This window comes from Saccopteryx bilineata, chromosome 3, assembly GCF_036850765.1.
Source record: "Saccopteryx bilineata isolate mSacBil1 chromosome 3, mSacBil1_pri_phased_curated, whole genome shotgun sequence".
Taxonomy (NCBI): Eukaryota; Metazoa; Chordata; class Mammalia; order Chiroptera; family Emballonuridae; genus Saccopteryx; species Saccopteryx bilineata.
The window spans coordinates 293797083-293814189 of record NC_089492.1 but is presented as its reverse complement, the minus strand read 5'-3'; positions in this window follow the sequence as shown (position 1 = coordinate 293814189).

Sequence of the window (17107 nt, the reverse complement as noted above, 5' to 3'; positions counted from 1 at the left end):
GTCCAGAAGACTAGATCCTGTGTCATCAGGTTGGCCAAATTGTTTGAGAGCACTTGCTGTTACCTCCATCCTTGTTAAGGAGGCCAGTAAACTGACTTTGGGTCAAGACATTCAGGTCATTGGAGAGCACTATTTAGAACAAGTGCTGCAGGCTCCACCGGATAGGTGGATCTCAAATGCCTGACTAACACAGTACCAGGCACAGTTGCTGAACCGCCCCGCAATACAATTTTTGAAAACAACAGCCTTGAATCCTGCTACATTGCTCCCGTTGCCAGACCCATCGATGATCCATGACTGTAGACAAATATTAGATACCATTACAGGAGCCAGACCAGATCTACGGGATCAGGCCTACGAGAAGGCAGATTTAACTTTGTTTACAGATGGAAGTAGCTATGTTCGGGATGGGCAAAGGTATGCTGGAACTGCGGTGACCACTCAAGATACTATGTTATGGAAAAAGGCACTGCCTAAAGGCACATCTGCACAATGGGCCGAGCTTATCGGACTCACACAGGCCCTTAGAATTGCTGAAGGGAAAAGTGCCAACATCTATACAGACAGTAAATATGCCTTTGCCACGGCCCATGTACATGGCGCCATCTACCGGGAGCGTGGGTTGTTGACTGCTGCAGGAAAGGAAATTAAAAATAAGAATGAGATTTTAGCTCTGTTAGAAGCCATTTTGTTGCCCAAAAAGGTGGCAATAATACATTGCAAAGGACATCAAAAGGGGGATTCCCCTATAGTGAAAGGAAACCATTTTGCTGATCAAGCGGCACGGAATGCAGCAGAAGAGGAGGAACACACTAACCAACTGCTGCTCATCCCACCCCCTAGTTTACAAATAGAACCGAGGTATGAGCCAAAGGAAGAAGAGAAAGGTAAGCAACTAGGGGGTAAGAAAAGTAAACAGGAATGGATAGAATTACCAGACAGCAGAATATACCTACCACAAGGAGTGTTAAGACAAATAATTCAAGATATACATAGCAGCTCCCACTTAGGACAACAAAAACTAGAACATTTAGTAAGAAAATATTATAGGGGAGCAGAAATCAGAGATATTATACACTCTGTTGTGTCTAGGTGTCAGGCCTGCGCCAAAGTAAATGCTGTCAATAAGAAATTACCTCCTCTCATCAGGCACCGAGGAAAAGCTCCTGGAGAACTATAGGAAATGGACTTTACCGAAATGAGTCCAGGGAAATTAGGCTACAAATATTTGCTTGTTCTAATAGACACCTTTACTGGATGGACTGAGGCTTTTCCTACAAAAGGAGAAACTGGTTCAACAGTTTGTAAAATACTTTTAAGAGAAATCATTCCACGATATAGCATTCCCATTGCTGTAGGGTCAGATAATGGACCTGCTTTTGTGTCCAAGATATCACAGGAATTGGCAAAAAGATTAGGGATCAATTGGAAATTACATTGCATTTATCGGCCTCAAAGTTCAGGGCAAGTCGAGAGGATGAATAGGACCCTTAAAGAGACTATAATTAAGTTAAGAAAGGAGACTGGCAAAAATTGGATAGAGCTACTCCCTTTTGCATTATATAGGGTTCAAAATACACCTTATACAGGAAAATGGACTCCTTATGAGTTAATGTATGGGCAACCAACTCCTTTGGTTCCACAAATAACGAGGGAAAAAATTGAGGGTTCTAACCAAAGTTTTCTAAAGTCCTTACAGGCATTACAACTGATACGTGCAGAAGTACGGGCGCTTAGAGACCAGCAGAAGGACCAACTCAAAGGACTTCCACTGCCAACTCCACCGGAGCCAGGACAATGGGTATGGATTCTTAACCACCGTCGCGGGAACCTTGACGCTTGGTGGCAAGGACTGTTCCAGGTACTGTTCAGCACGCCCACGGCTGTAAGGATAGCTGAAAAACCTTACTGGATTCATCTATCACATGTAAAATTAGCTCAAAAACCGGGCTTAAAAAAAGCAAAATGGAGAGTCAAAGCGAATCCCCACAATCCCTTAAAAGTGCGGTTCTTACCCGAATCGTAGCAATGGTTTTCTTTTGTATGTTGTCCAGTATTAAACCAGTACCTGCTTTCCAGGAAACCCTGAATCATCCAGAGAATTTATGGGTGGCTTTAGCACGCACCCTAAATGTCTCATCGTTTTGCCTTGAACAGGATAGTCATACTCATTTCATGCTAGGAAAATGTCTACGCCCGGTATGTAAACCGGCAGCTGACATAAGGAATTTAACTTTCTTCTCCAGTATCCCTAATAAGACTGTAACTTATCTAGATTTAGCAAACTGGGGAAAAGCTTCTTATCAGTTGCCAAGCCATGCATTACAGATTCATACTCCCCATAGCATTATTGTACCCAATGATACTTGTGTTCTTTTTGTTAATTGTAGTAAAAATTGTAAGACAATCCCTGGTTTTTTACCCTGTAATAATACTATCAAATACCCTTCCATTTATGGCTATGTTACCTTGCCTACTGGATGGTTCTTTACCTGTAACTCTATGACGTATAATTATATTCCCCCTAATCTTACTGACACCACTTGTTGTTTATCTAGGATTGCTACTTTTTTTTTTTTTTTAATATTTTTTTAATTATTTTATTTTATTTATTCATTTTAGAGAGGAGAGAGAGAGGGAGGGAGAGAGACAGAGAGAGAGAGAAGAGAGAGACAGGGGGGAGGAGCTGGAAGCATCAACTCCCATATGTGCCTTGACCAGGCAAGCCCAGGGTTTCGAACCGGCAACCTCAGCATTTCCAGGTTGACACTTTATCCACTGTGCCACCACAGGTCAGGCTAGGATTGCTACTTTCTTACCTAACAAGAATGATTTGTTACTTCTTGAGCACAATACCACTCTTCGCAGCAGGCGTGCTGCCTCCCTCCCTGTAGGACCTGAATGTCATAATGAAGTACGATTATTGTCAGAAGCGGAAGGATATGCCATAATTTTAAATGTAGGAAATCTAGTATAGGGTGCTTACAATCATAGACAAATCCAGCATTTAGCTTGTAACTTAGCTAAAAGCATCAACGAAATGTCTCAAGCATTGACTCTTTTAAATAATGAACAGCAGCAATTACGTCAAGCTATTTTAGATAATCGGGCGGCTATTGATTATCTATTGTTATTTCACCACCAGGGTTGTGAAAAAGTAAAAGGAATATGTTGTTTTAATTTAACTGATAACAGCAATGAAATCCAGGATAAAATAGATAAGATAAAACAGTTAGCAGAGCACATTCAGCAAAATAATGACAATTTAGATTGGTTCACCTCTATATTCAAACTGTCACCTTGGCTAACTACATTGATAACTACACTAGCAGGACCATTGTTAATACTGTTGTTGGCCCTCACTATTGGACCCGTAATCCTTAACAAGTTATTTGCTTTTATTAAAAAAAGAATAAAAACAGTTAAAATAATGGTTTTATCTCAGCCGTACCAATGCCTTAATGTAGTCGAAAAATCTCCATTATAGTTAAGAATTTAACTAGCACAAAGAAGAGGAGGAAATGTGACATTCGAATAAAAGCCATAAAATACATTAATGGGCTTTGGAAATAACTTCAAAGGAACTAGTCTAGTAAACAGATGAGCCCAGACTCCCAGGATGACTAAAAAAACAGATGAGTCCTTGAGATAGGGAAGTCGTTAGACTCCCAGGATGACTAGGAGCTGAGGAGTCCTTGAAATAAGGAAGTCATAAAAACTCCTAAGATAGTTAATGTAACCACATCCTAGGGGATAGATAGGGACATTTCCAGCTGGGGGCTTTCAACTGTATGACTGGTTACTAAGGCACGTGACTAAAATTTAATTTGGGGGAGCCAATTGCTAAACGCCAAATTCGCTTCTGTATGAACCGCTTGCTTGCTATGCTATAAAAACCCCTAGACTGTAGGCGCTCGGTGTGACTCTTGTGACTACCACCTGAGCTCACCCCTGCGCAGGTTTGTTTTGTTTTCTTTTCTTTTCTTTTTCTCTTGGCCATAAAACTTTGTCTGAAACTCTCCAAACGTCTCCAGTGTTTGTTTTACCCGGCGAATGCAACAATTGATGCTTCTCATCTCTCTTTGTTCCTGCCTGTCTGTCCCTATCTATCCCTCTCTGACTCTCTCTGTCACTGTAAAAGAAAATTAAAATTAAAATTAAAAAAAGAGTAAGGAAAGTAAATTTGTGATTTCCACATAGGGTGGCTGCCCAGGCACCCACCTTAGAGAGAACCCTGATTACAAGTGACATTTTAACATCTGGTTCACCAAACTCAACAAAAAATAGATATAGGTTCTGCTGAAGTGGTGCAAACCGGCTGAATCTCACCACTGCATACTTCCCAAGAATACATTCAGACTACTAAGTGTGCTCTAGCATCTCAGGTAGAAGTGATTTCTAGGGCATGGTTGTCACTGATGCTCCCATGTGGCTGCCCTTGCCTCCTGGTGTTGCCTTTCTTTCTTCAGGATGTCCTGTTTCTGACTGCAAGGCATCCTGTTTAATAATGAATAGGCCATCTGCCATCAGGATTTTTTTTTTTTTAATTTTTTTTTTAAGCTTTTTTTTTTTTTAATTTTTATTTATTCATTTTTTTAGAGAGGAGAGAGAGAGAGACAGAGAGAGAGGAGAGAGAGACAGGGGGGAGGAGCTGGAAGCATCAACTCCCATATGTGCCTTGACCAGGCAAGCCCAGGGTTTCAAACCGGCGACCTCAGCATTTCCAGGTCGACGCTTTATCCACTGCGCCACCACAGGTCAGGCCTGCCATCAGGATTTTTTATGCAGAATGTCACTGGGGCAGGTGGCTGAAGTTGTTCATGCTATCTGTCCTGCTTCAGTTCAGACCCTTATGCAAATTTAATGTCACAAAACAGACACAAATACTTAAGGTCATCTGCCTTTGATGAAATTAGAAGTCTCAGCCCTGCCTGTGCCAGAGTGGCTAGGATTAAGCTGGATTTGAACTGATGCTTCAGCCTCTAATCTACTTTAAATAATAAAGAACATGTTGAGGACATCAAAGACATGCAATTACAAGCATTTCAGAGTCAATGCTTGTTGGGTTTCACTAACACTAGTCTCATTAATTTGTAATTTCCCAGAGCATATAAAATTTATGTGTATAACATATATTAGTGTAGTGTATTAAGTGTATTATAAAATTATATCAAAAAGTAGTAATGTACAAGCCATGGTGGGTTGGCTCTGTGGTGGAGCATTGGCCCAGCATGTAGATATTACAGGTTGAATTCCCAATCAGGGCATACAGAAGTACTCATCTGCTTCTCCACCTTTCTCCCTCTCTTTTCTTTCTATCTCTCTCTACCCCTCCTGCAGTCAAGGCTCCATTGGAGGAAACTCGGCCCGGGCACTGAGGATGGATTCATGGCCCCCACCTCAGGTGCTAGAGAGGCTCTGATTGCAACAGAGCAATGCCTCAGATGGGCAGTGTCACCCCCTAGTGGGCATACCCAATGGATTCCAGTGGGGTGCATACTGGAGTCTGTCTCTCTGCCTCCCTTCTCCTCACTTCAGAAAAATACAAAAAGAATAATGGTAGCCTGACCAGGCGGTGGTGCAGTTGATAGAGCATCGAACTGGGATGCGGAGAACCCAGGTTCAAGACCCTGAGGTCCCCAGCTTGAGTGCGGACTCATCTGGTTTGAGCAAAGCTCACCAGCTTGGACCCAAGGTCACTGGCTCGAGCAAGGGGTTACTCGGTCTGCTGAAGGCCTGCGGTCAAGGCACATATGAGAAAGCAATCAATGAACAACTAAGGTGTCGCAATGAAAAACTAATGATTGATGCTTCTCATCTCTCTGTTCCTGTCTGTCTGTCCCTATCTATCCCTCTCTCTGACTCTCTCTCTGTCTCTGTAAAAAAAAAAAAAAAAAAAAAAAAAAAAAAAAAAAGAATAATAGTAATGTACATACATTCATTTTAAAGTACTTTATTAGGCCCTGACTGGTTAGCTCAATCAGTTAAGGGCATTGTCTCTAAATAACAAAGTTGTGGGTTTGATCTCCAGTCATAACACACGTGGGAGGCAATGAAAGAATGTGAAACTGAGTGGAACAAAAAATCTTTCCCTCTCCTTGCCCCCTCTCTCATAGCGTAGAGGTTGCTGGTTTGACTCCCTGGTCAGTGCACATACAAGATCAGCTCAATGTTTCTCTGTCTCTCCCAGCTTCTCTCTCAAAATAAAAATAAATAAATAATACTTTACTGACTAAAACCCAAAGCAAACCATCATCTGTCCTTTCTCGCGATGTAATGTTTTTGTGGGTGGACAGTCTTGTCTAAATGTTCTAGAAAACATTTATCTGTGAAGGTTAATAAAGTGCATTACAATCAAACAAGGTTTGACTGCATTAGACAATCTGGGAAATTTTACTAGACAAATCATCTACTTACATCATCATACATACAATAAATATAATACAAGAATGTAGCACAATTTCTTTTCTTTCTTTTTCTTTCTCTTTAAGTGAGAGAAAGGGAGATAATGCAACAGACTCATACATGTGCCGAACTGGTATCCACCTGGCAACCTTGTCTGAGGGTAATGCTTGCATCAACTAAGCTATTTTTTAGTGTCTGAGGCTGACGATCTGACCAACAAACTATCCTCAGCACCCAGGGCCAACTTTGGAGTCACTGGCTGAAGGAGATAAACAGGGAGACAAGTGGGGGGGAGGGTTAGGAACAGAGTACATGGTCACTTCTCCTGTGTGTCCTGACAGGAATTGAACCTGGGACATCTGCATGCTGGTTCAATGCTCTATCCATTGCATCAACTGTCCAGAGCCACAAACTTTAGAAATAATAAAAAACAGGATGCAGCCTGACCAGGCAGTGGCACAGTGGATAGAGTGTCAAACTGGGATGCAGAGGACCCAGGTTTGAGATCCCGAGGCCACCAGCTTGAGTTCAGGCTCATCTGGTTTGAACAAAGCACACCAGCTTGGACCCAAGGTCGCTGGCTCGAGCAAGGGGTTACTCAGTCTGCTGAAGGCCCACGGTCAAGGCACATATGAGAAAGCAATCAATGAACAACTAAGGTGTCGCGACGAAAAACTGATGATTGATGCTTCTCATTTCTCTTTGTTCCTTCCTGTCTGTCTCTATCTGTCCCTCTCTCTGACTCTCTCTCTGTCTCTGTAAAAAACAAAAACAGGATGCAGAGTCTAAGCATAAATGAGTGTACTTAATAATAATTCAAATATCAATTAAGAAAAATAAATTTTTGAAAAAATGAAGGAATTAAATGCTGACAAAGTTTTTGGTATTTTGAGGCCCTGGCCGGTTGGCTCAGCGGTAGAGCGTCGGCCTAGCATGCGGAGGACCCGGGTTCGATTCCCGGCCAGGGCACACAGGAGAAGCGCCCATTTGCTTCTCCACCCCTCCGCCGCGCTTTCCTCTCTGTCTCTCTCTTCCCCTCCCGCAGCCAAGGCTCCATTGGAGCAGAGATGGCCCGGGCGCTGGGGATGGCTCTGTGGCCTCTGCCTCAGGCGCTAGAGTGGCTCTGGTTGCAACAGGGCGACGCCCAGGATGGGCAGAGCATCGCCCCCTGGTGGGCAGAGCATCACCCCTGGTGGGCGTGCCGGGTGGATCCCGGTCGGCGCATGCGGGAGTCTGTCTGACTGTCTCTCCCTGTTTCCAGCTTCAGAAAAATGAAAAAAAAAAAAAAAAGTTTTTGGTATTTTGATCAGTATGAAAATACTTTTGTGTCTGACTGGTGTTGGTGCAGTGGATTAAGTGATCACCTGGAACGCTGAGGACCAGAGTTCAAAATCACATGGTCACCAGCTAGACTAGGCTTCCCAATTTGACATGAGGTCACTGCCTTATGCTCAGGGTTTCTGCCTTAAACAAGGGGTAACTGGGTCAGCTTGAGCACCCCCACTCCAAGTCAAGTCACATACATGAATAACTAAAAGAGAATGAACTATGAGTTGATTCTTCTCCCTCTCTCATCTCCCACCTCTCGCCCATCCTGTCTCTCTCTCTCTCTCTAATCAATAAATTTAAAAAATTCTTTTGTAATTATAATAAGAAAAGGGAACTTGTGACTTACACATATATTTAAAGATTTATAGGTGAAATGATGATATGTATGGCATTGTCAATGTGATAATATTAGGAACATAGTCACAAATTACATTTACAGGAATTTAAAAAGTACATTACCCATGTATAAGACGCTCGCTTGTATAAGATGCACCTTAATTTTGGGGCATGAAATTTGAGAAAGAAATGTATTACATGAAGTTATTGAACTCAAGTAGTATTCATCATAAAATTTATACAACTCCTCATTACTGTCAAAACTCCAACCCATTAGTTTGTCATCATCTGTGTCTGATGACGAATCACTCTCTTCATATATAGCTTTGTCCTCAGTTACATCTATGGCATTTGTAACGTCACGCTTCTTAAATGACTTGACAACTATCTCAATCTTGATATTATCCCAGGATCTTTTGACCCAGTTATAAACGTCTCCTATATTTGGTTTCTTCATTCTTCCTGCTGGTCTCAAATTGTCCCCAGAAGACTTCATCCATTGGTTCCATTTGTTTCTCATGGCAGCTTTGAAGGGTTTGCTAATGCTGACACCAAGAGGTTGGAGCTGAGATATCAAGCCTCCAGGTGTTCCATCTGAGCCAGTGACACCTTGCTCAAGCCAGTGACCTTGGGTTCAAGCCAGCAATCTTAGGCTTCAAGCCACCTACCTCAGGTATTCAAACCTGGGTCCTCAGACTCTCAGGTCAATGCTCTATTCACTGCGCCATAAGTAGTCAGTTTGTTCAAACATTTAATATGTGTGGTGAGCCTGAAGAAGTGGTAGCACAGTGGATAGAGAATTGGACTTGGATGAGAAAAACTCAGGTTCAAAATCGTGATGTTGCTAGCTTAAGCCCAAGGTCGCTGGCTTGAGTGAGGGGTAACTCAGTCTGCTTTAGCCCCCCAGTCAAGGCACATATAAGAAAGCAATTAATGAACAATTATGGAGACACAAGAAAAGATTGATGCTCTGTTCTCTCTCCATTCTTGTCTATTTCTATCTATCTCTTTCTCTGACTGTCCATCTCTGTCTCTGTGTTGGTCAAATAAGTTTGTAAATATGATATATATGTTTGCTCACTTGTGACTTATATTGGGTGTGGGGGACAGGCTATAAGCAGGCGCAAGGTTCATTTGCAGCAGCTAAGAGAGCTGTCAAGGTGGCACAGGCCTTGAATGTGTTTGATCCTGCCGACTACGCCAAATGTAAAGCCAGTATACACGGCCAGGGCTGCCACTATCAAAGCAGCCCGGTCCATGCAGGTTCGCATTGGATTCGGACAGTCGGTGAAGAAACAACGGAGCCAAAAACTGATGGGCCATAGTCTTTAATCCTAGCTTGCACCCGGCGGGCAAGCAAAACACACACTGGGCTCCAAAACTCACTCACATTCAGTGCTCACAAAGCCACTGACTTATCCGAGTTTCCTGGCCACATGGCCTCTTTCTGCTCTCTGCTCTGCTCCCTCTGCTCTCTCATGCTAATCATTCAGGAACCAAGAGAGCAAGCTCTCATTCTGCCCCCATTTTATAGTGTATAAATCCAAGCCTTTAATCCAATATACAAAACAGGGAAGTCTCTAATACAAAGACACTTCTCTGAGGCATGATTGGATTGTACTGCCCCACATCAAAACAGGTGGGAAAGGCCTAATCCCAAAACCAAGCCCCAGGCTACAAGGATTCTACCTGCCTGCAGAGAACAGAAAGAGGCCATGTGGCCAGGAGAAGCAGCCAAGATGGCGAAGTGCTGAGTGAGATGCCAGTTTGTGCAGAGTTTGTATCTGGGATAAGGAAGGAGATGGGGAACTGAGGAGAATAAGGCTGGTGAGCTAGAAACCTTTGATTCTAGGAAACTCGGATAAGTCAGTGGCTTTGTGAGCACTTAATGTGAGTGGGTTTTGGAGCCCAGTGTGTGTTTTGCTTGCCTGCTGGGTGCAAGCTAGGATTAAAGACTATGGCCCATCAGTTTTTGGCTCCATTGTTTCTTCACCGACTGTCCGAATCCAATGCAAACCTGCATGGACCGGGCTGCTTTGATAGTGGCAGCCCTGGCCGTGTATACTGGCTTTACACTCTGTCACACACACACATACACATACACACACACACACACGCAAAATCAATGATTTTGCACAAAACCTATTTAAATTTTTTGAGGAAATATTACACCAAAATAAACAAAAATTTGAAAAACATTAAAACTAGCTAATGGAAGTTTAATAAAAATCTCAAGTCCTACTGGAAAGTATAAAATCTAACTTCCAAAAAATTTTAAAGTATCTCTAGTACCGTGAAAATTGCACAATTGTCACATAAGTGGTCTGACACTCAGCCAAAAGGTAAACACAAGAAAACTGTATTAGTTTTTTCTTATCTATGGAACATCTTCTGCCCCAAACCAGCACAACTGGTAATTCCAGGTCCTGAGGGAGAACGGTGCAGAATTAAGAAAATAGACTCACTGAGAAAAAAAGGTGGGATCGAGAGGCCTCTTCAATGCTGATGGCAATATCAGAGAGAGCAAGCCCCTCACCTTTGCTTTATTATATAGCATAGACAATTAAAGCTTTAATCCAATATACAAATAGGAAAGTCTCTGATACAAAGCCACTCATCTGAGGCATAAATTGGATTCCTCATAAGAATGCACCACCTTACATTTTGCAACAGTCAAGGGCAGGGGTTCCCAAACTACGGCCCACGGGCTGCATGTGGCTCCCTGAGGCAATTTATCCAGCCCCAACCTCACTTCTGGAAGGGGCACCTCTTTCATTGGTGGTCAGTGAGAGGAGCACATTGACCATCTCATTAGCCAAAAGCAGGCCCATAGTTCCCATTGAAATACTGAACAGTTTGTTGATTTAAATTTACTTGTTCTTTATTTTAAATATTGTATTTGTTCCCGTTTTGTTTTTTGACTTTAAAATAAGATATGTGCAGTGTGCATAGAAATTTGTTCATAGTTTTTTTTTATAGTCTGGCCCTCGAATGGTCTGAGGGACAGTGATCTGGCTCCCTGTGTAAAAAGTTTGGGGACCCCTGGTCAAGGGTGTAAAGAAAAGCTTAGTGTTGAAAAGATCTTAGTATTAAAAGATCTTGTATTAAGAGATCTTAGTATTAAGAGAATGGGAAAGGCTCAGTCCCAAACCAAGCCTTAGGTTAAAACGACCCCACCAGCCCACAGCCCACCTCCCACATATGCCCCTTTTTCATTTTTTTTTTTACAGAGACAGACAGTCAGAGAGAGAGATAGACAGACAGAAACGGAGAGATGAGAAGCATCAATCTAGTTTTTCATTGCGCATTGCAACACCTTAGTTGTTCATTGAGTACTTTCTCATATGTGCCTTGACCACGGGTCTTCATCAGACCAAGTAACCCTATGCTTGAGCCAGCGACCTTGGGCTCAAGCTGGTGAGCCTTGCTCAAACCAGATGAGCCCGCGCTCAAGCTGGTGACCTCGGGGTCTCAAACCTGGGTCTTCCACATCCCAGTCTGACACTCTATCCACTGCGCCACTGTCTGTTCAGGCCCTTTTTCATATTTTTTAAATTTAGCTCATGTGCTGAGATTTGCACTCATCTGATTTCCCAGATTCTAATACAGAGGCAGATAGGAAAAATACAGAATAAACAGAAAATTAGCATAGCCAATGTTAACAGAAACCGAAACAAGTGTCTTAATACATTACAAAGATTAAAGCCTCTACGCAAATTCTTAGCCGATATAACTGGATCTATAATAGAGTCTTTTCTGTTTTGAATGTCCTTAACATGTTCACCAAGTCCATGCTGACACATCATCAATCCGCATTCCCTGAAAATGCAACCCAATCCCAGTTCAGCCCATTAAGAGCTGTCACAAGAAACAGGAGTCCAGGAAACACATCCAGGATAAATCCAGTAATCCAGTAAAAGTACAGGAGTCCAGCAACACATCCAGGAAAAGTCCTCATGGCACTTGAATCTTTGTCACATTTCTACACTTTGTAGCTAGAGTCCAAGTTCCAATGACCACTGCTTCTAGCTGGTAATGATTTAGGTAGACTGGAAAAGCCATCTGCAAACATGTGTGGAGATGGAGCCCCTGTTCTCTTCAGCCTGGAGATATGAGACCAGGGGGCCCTTTCCTGGAGTTTTGCAGCTGTGGAGTTAGGAGAAACTTAGGGTACATTATGCTGGGTGGCAAAGGTAAATTCGTCTAAATTAGGAGCAGGTCCCAACCTAAAATGGACCATTGAGGGGCATTGAGGCAAGAGGATTAAAGGAGACACTATATATTAAACAAAGCAGCAGAAAATAAGACTATCAACATGCACAACAGAGATCTTCAAGGGATGGATAAAAACTCAAATATTCAGGTAAGACATAGTAAGTGGCCCTTGTGTCCATAAGAAATGAGATCAGTTTACCTGCTACTTGGAAGAAATACCCTAGGCTCATCCACAGTGACATGAGATGGGGCCAATGGCCCTGGGCACCTTTAGCCTTTAGTGGCAAGTCCCAGGAGGCTGGGCAAGGTTAGGTCACAGGTGGCTGGAGCAGGGCTGGAAGAGACTGAACCCTTTCTTAGAGGAGCTAGGGGGCAGCTTACCTTCCAGTGTCCCTTTTTCCCCAAAGCAAAGGCATGTCCCTGGTGGGGGCTGAGAAGCCTGGCAGGCTTTAGCTCAATGACCTTTCTTTCCACTCTTGAAGCAGGGCCCTGATGGAGTCCTATGAGGCCCCTTCAGGGCGTTGGAGACTTTATGGGCATATGCCAAGAGTTGGTATTTTGCTTGATCTTTTTTGGGCTTTGTCTGCCTCTTGGTCATTATAGACCTTAAAAGCCATGCTCAGAAGATCTCACTGAGGGGTTTGAGGGTCCTCATCTGCCTATATAAACTTTTTCTATATATCTGGAGCTATTTGGAAAAAGACAAAACAGCATTATTAGCTGGATTAAATAAAAGAGGGTAGAAGTTTGCAGGAGAAAGATATTTGGCATCTCCTGTACATCAGCATTCAAAAGAAATTTTTGAAAGTAAAAAGCATGATAAGATAGATTTTCAGGAGTTCTAGGATATGACTTCCCCTTTTTCATATATATATTATTTACAACTGACCTTTAAGCATTTGTTGAGCACACTTTATAATATTTTGACTTCAAAGATTGTAAGAAATACTTGTCTTTAAGTTAACTTCTAATAAAATAGAGTAAATGCATTTTCAAGCAATATTACCATACTTATTAAAACATTTTCTTAACATTAATTAACAGGCACTTTAAAGAGTATATATTAAAGCTGGAAAATTACAGTATGACTTTCATTATTTTCTTATAGTAAAAAAAAAATCTTTACACTTTTTATTATGCAAATCTATGCTGCTTCAAGCCTTTCAGCTTTCAGCTTGTAGCTTGGAGCAGCCTGGCTAAATTAGCAAGTATTTAGGATCTACATTAGACTTTATTTAAATTTAAATCAGAGTGCTTTATTTATTTCAATTATAATAATATATTTGTAGGGAATAAAATTATTTTATGTTTTCAATATTAAAGCCAGCATTTCCAATTTTTGTGTGCAAGAACTTAATTCAGGCCTTAACAACAGACATATTTAGACATTAAACAAAGACTTCACATACAATCACACAAACCGAGAGTGAAACCCAGGATTATACAGATTAGAACATGGCCTTCTTGATCTTACGTAGGGCTATTTTAATAGGAACATAATAAGGATAAATACCAAACAGAACTCTCTCATGCCTGACCAAGTGGTGGTGCAGTGGATAGAGCATCAGACTGGGATGTGGAAGACCCAGGTTCGAGACCCCGAGGTCACCAACTTGAGTGCGGGCTCATCTGGTTTGAGCAAAAGCTCACCAGCTTGAGCCCAACGTCGCTGGCTCAAGCAAGGGGTTACTCGGTCTGCTGAAGGCCCACGGACAAGGCACATATGAGAAAGCAATCGATAAACAACTAAGGTGTTGCAATGCACAATGAAAACCTAATGATTGATGCTATAGTGAACAAATTTTTTCCTTAATTTCTCTTTCTGACAGTTCATTGTTTGTTTATAAAAATACTTCTGATTTCTGTGTATTAATTTTATATCCTGCCACTTTGCTGAATTTGTTTATTAGGTCCAGTAGTTTTTTGACTGAGACTTTAGGGTTTTCTATATACAGTATCATATCATCTGCAAATAATGATAGTTTTACTTCTTCTTTTCCAATTTGGATGCTTTCATTTCTTCTTCTTGTCTGATTGCTGTAGCTAGGACTTCCAGTACTATGTTGAATAAGAGTGGTGAAAGGGGGCACCCCTGCCTTGTTCCTGATTTTAGGGAAATTGCTTTTAATTTTTGTCCATTAATTATAAATATAATGTTGGCTGTGGGTTTGTCATAGATGGCCTTTATCATGTTGAGGTATGTTCCCTGTATTCCCACTTTGCTAAGAGTTTTGATGATAAATGGGTGCTGGATTTTATCCAATGCTTTTTCTGCATCTATTGAAATTATCATGTGGTTTTTCTCCTTCCTTTTGTTTATATGGTGAATTACATTAATTGATTTATGAATGTTGTACCATCCTTGCCTCCCCAGAATAAATCCCCCTTGATCATGATGTATGATTTTTCTCATGTATTGCTGGATCCAGTTTGCTAATATTTTGTTGAGGATTTTAGCATCTAAATTCATCAGGGATATTGGCCTATAATTTTCTTTCTTTGTGTTGTCCTTGCCTGGTTTTGGAATCAGAATTATGCTCGCCTCATAAAAGAAACTTGGAAGTGTTCCTTCCTCCTGAATTTTTTGAAATAGCTTGAGAAGGATAGGAGTCAGTTCTTCTTTGGATGTTTGGTAGAATTCACCACTGAAGCCATCAGGCCCAGGAGTTTTTTTTTTGGGGGGGGGGAGCTTTTTGATAACTGTTTCGATCTCGTTTGTTGTAATCGGTCTGTTTAGGTTTTCTAATTCTTCCAGATTGATTTTTGGAAGATGATATGTTTCAAGGAATCTGTCCATTTCACCTAGGTTGTCTAATTTTTTGGCATACAATTCTTCATAGTATTTTCTTACAATATTTTGTATTTGTTATGTCGGTTGTTATTTCTCCACTCTCATTTCTAATTTTATTTATTTGTGTCCTCTCTCCACTGCAAATCAGCGCTCTGGAAGCCCTGACTAATCTTGAGAGAAGACTAACCACGAGCCCAAATAACCACGGAAGTCCCGCCCCTAAGCCTTAAGCCTGAGCAGAAACACCTTTTCGCAGCTTTCTCTAGCCTAATCTGCGGTTGTCTGCACAGCGCCTTCTGGGTAATGTAGTTTCTGCAGTCCAAGGCGGGGATTCTGTCTTCTGGCAGCTGACACCAGTACTGCAGCAGGTGTATTGCCAGGAAATTCAGGAGTTCCTGTCCAAATAGTTTAGAAAATGGCCAGAAAATGCGCGGTTGTCAACCTCTTTCCTTGTTTTGATGCACAGACTGCTATTTAGGGTAAACAAATATAAATTAGGAAATTTTCTTCTCTACAGTTAATTTCTATGTAATAAACACAGATGTTCTGATAAAATTAGAAAAAACGGCCCTGGCTGTTTGCTCAGTGGTAGAGCGTCAGCCTGGTGTGCAGGAGTCCCAGGTTCGATTCCTGGCCAGGGCACACAGGAAATGTACCCATCTGCTTCTCCACCCCTCCCCCTCTTCTTCCTCTCTGTCTCTCTCTTCCCCTCCCACAGCCAAGGCTCCATTGGAGCAAAGTTGGCCCAGGCACTGAGGATGGCTCCATGGCCTCTGCCTCAGGTGCTAGAATGGCTCTGGTTGCAACAGAGCAACGCCCCAGATAGGCAGAGCATCGCCCCCTGGTGGGCGTGCCGGGTGGATCCCGGTCAGGTGCATGCGGGAATCTGTCTGACTGCCTCCCCGTTTCCAACTTCAGAAAAATACAAAAAAAAAAAAAAAAAATTAGGTAAAATGCAGGCATATCTAAACAGTACAAAACGTCATGAATTTAATCAATGACCATCATCCAATTACTTCAACCAAATACCCTCATTGACAGCTGGCACAATAAATAAAAGTCCATTAGATAAATATGACATTGGATGCAAAACCCTATGAAGAATTGTACTGTCAGTTCACTCAGACCAGGGCAGTTCCAAAAGTGAATTTAAACCTTAACCCTCCAGTCTTGTGTTCTTTTGGAGAAAGAATTCACAGAGAAGACAACTGAAGAAACAAGCATTGTGAAAGTTTATTAGAAATACAGTACTTATTGAACAAAGGGGTGTGGGCTCATCCAAGAATGAATGGTCAGATGGAGTAAGGGGTTGGGATATTTATACTGCTTTGTTTGCAGATAACATAAGATAAGAGACAGATTGATATAGAAGGTTAAGAACAGGTGTGGCTTCCAGCCTGGTGCATGGGCTTTGTTCTCAGTTTCTAGTCTGCCCAGTGTGGATATTGGGACATATACTACGAAAATACACCAAACATATTAAGTGCTTTCTAATGCCCTTCTGTAGAGGTAATTGTTTTAAGTGAGGAGAGGAGAGAATGAGATAGACTTCCACATGTACCCTACAGGGATTCATCCAGCAACCTCCATCTGGGGCTGTTTTTCCAATCAATTGAGCTATCCTCAGTGCCTGGGGCTGACACTTGAAACAACTGAGCCACTGGCTGCAAGAAGGAAAGAGTGGGAGAAGAGGGAGGGGAAGAGAATCAGATGGTCATTTCTAATGTGTGCTGTGACAAGGAATTGAACCAGGAACATTCATACTCCAGGATGATGCTCTATCCACTGAGCAAACTGGCCAGGGTGTATTTATAGGGCATGGTTGTGTATGGTGTGCACGTGTGACTTTCTTTAGCAGATGCTCTTGCATACCTTTCTTCAGGATCTGCTCTTGCTGATGTCAGGCACCCTGTTCTGTTTCTTGTTTATCAGGCCATCTAGGTCTGGTTCCTTCAAGCAGAACATCATGGGGGAAATTGATAAAAAAAATACCTAACATTATGTGTACTGCCTCAGTTGGGCCCACTATGA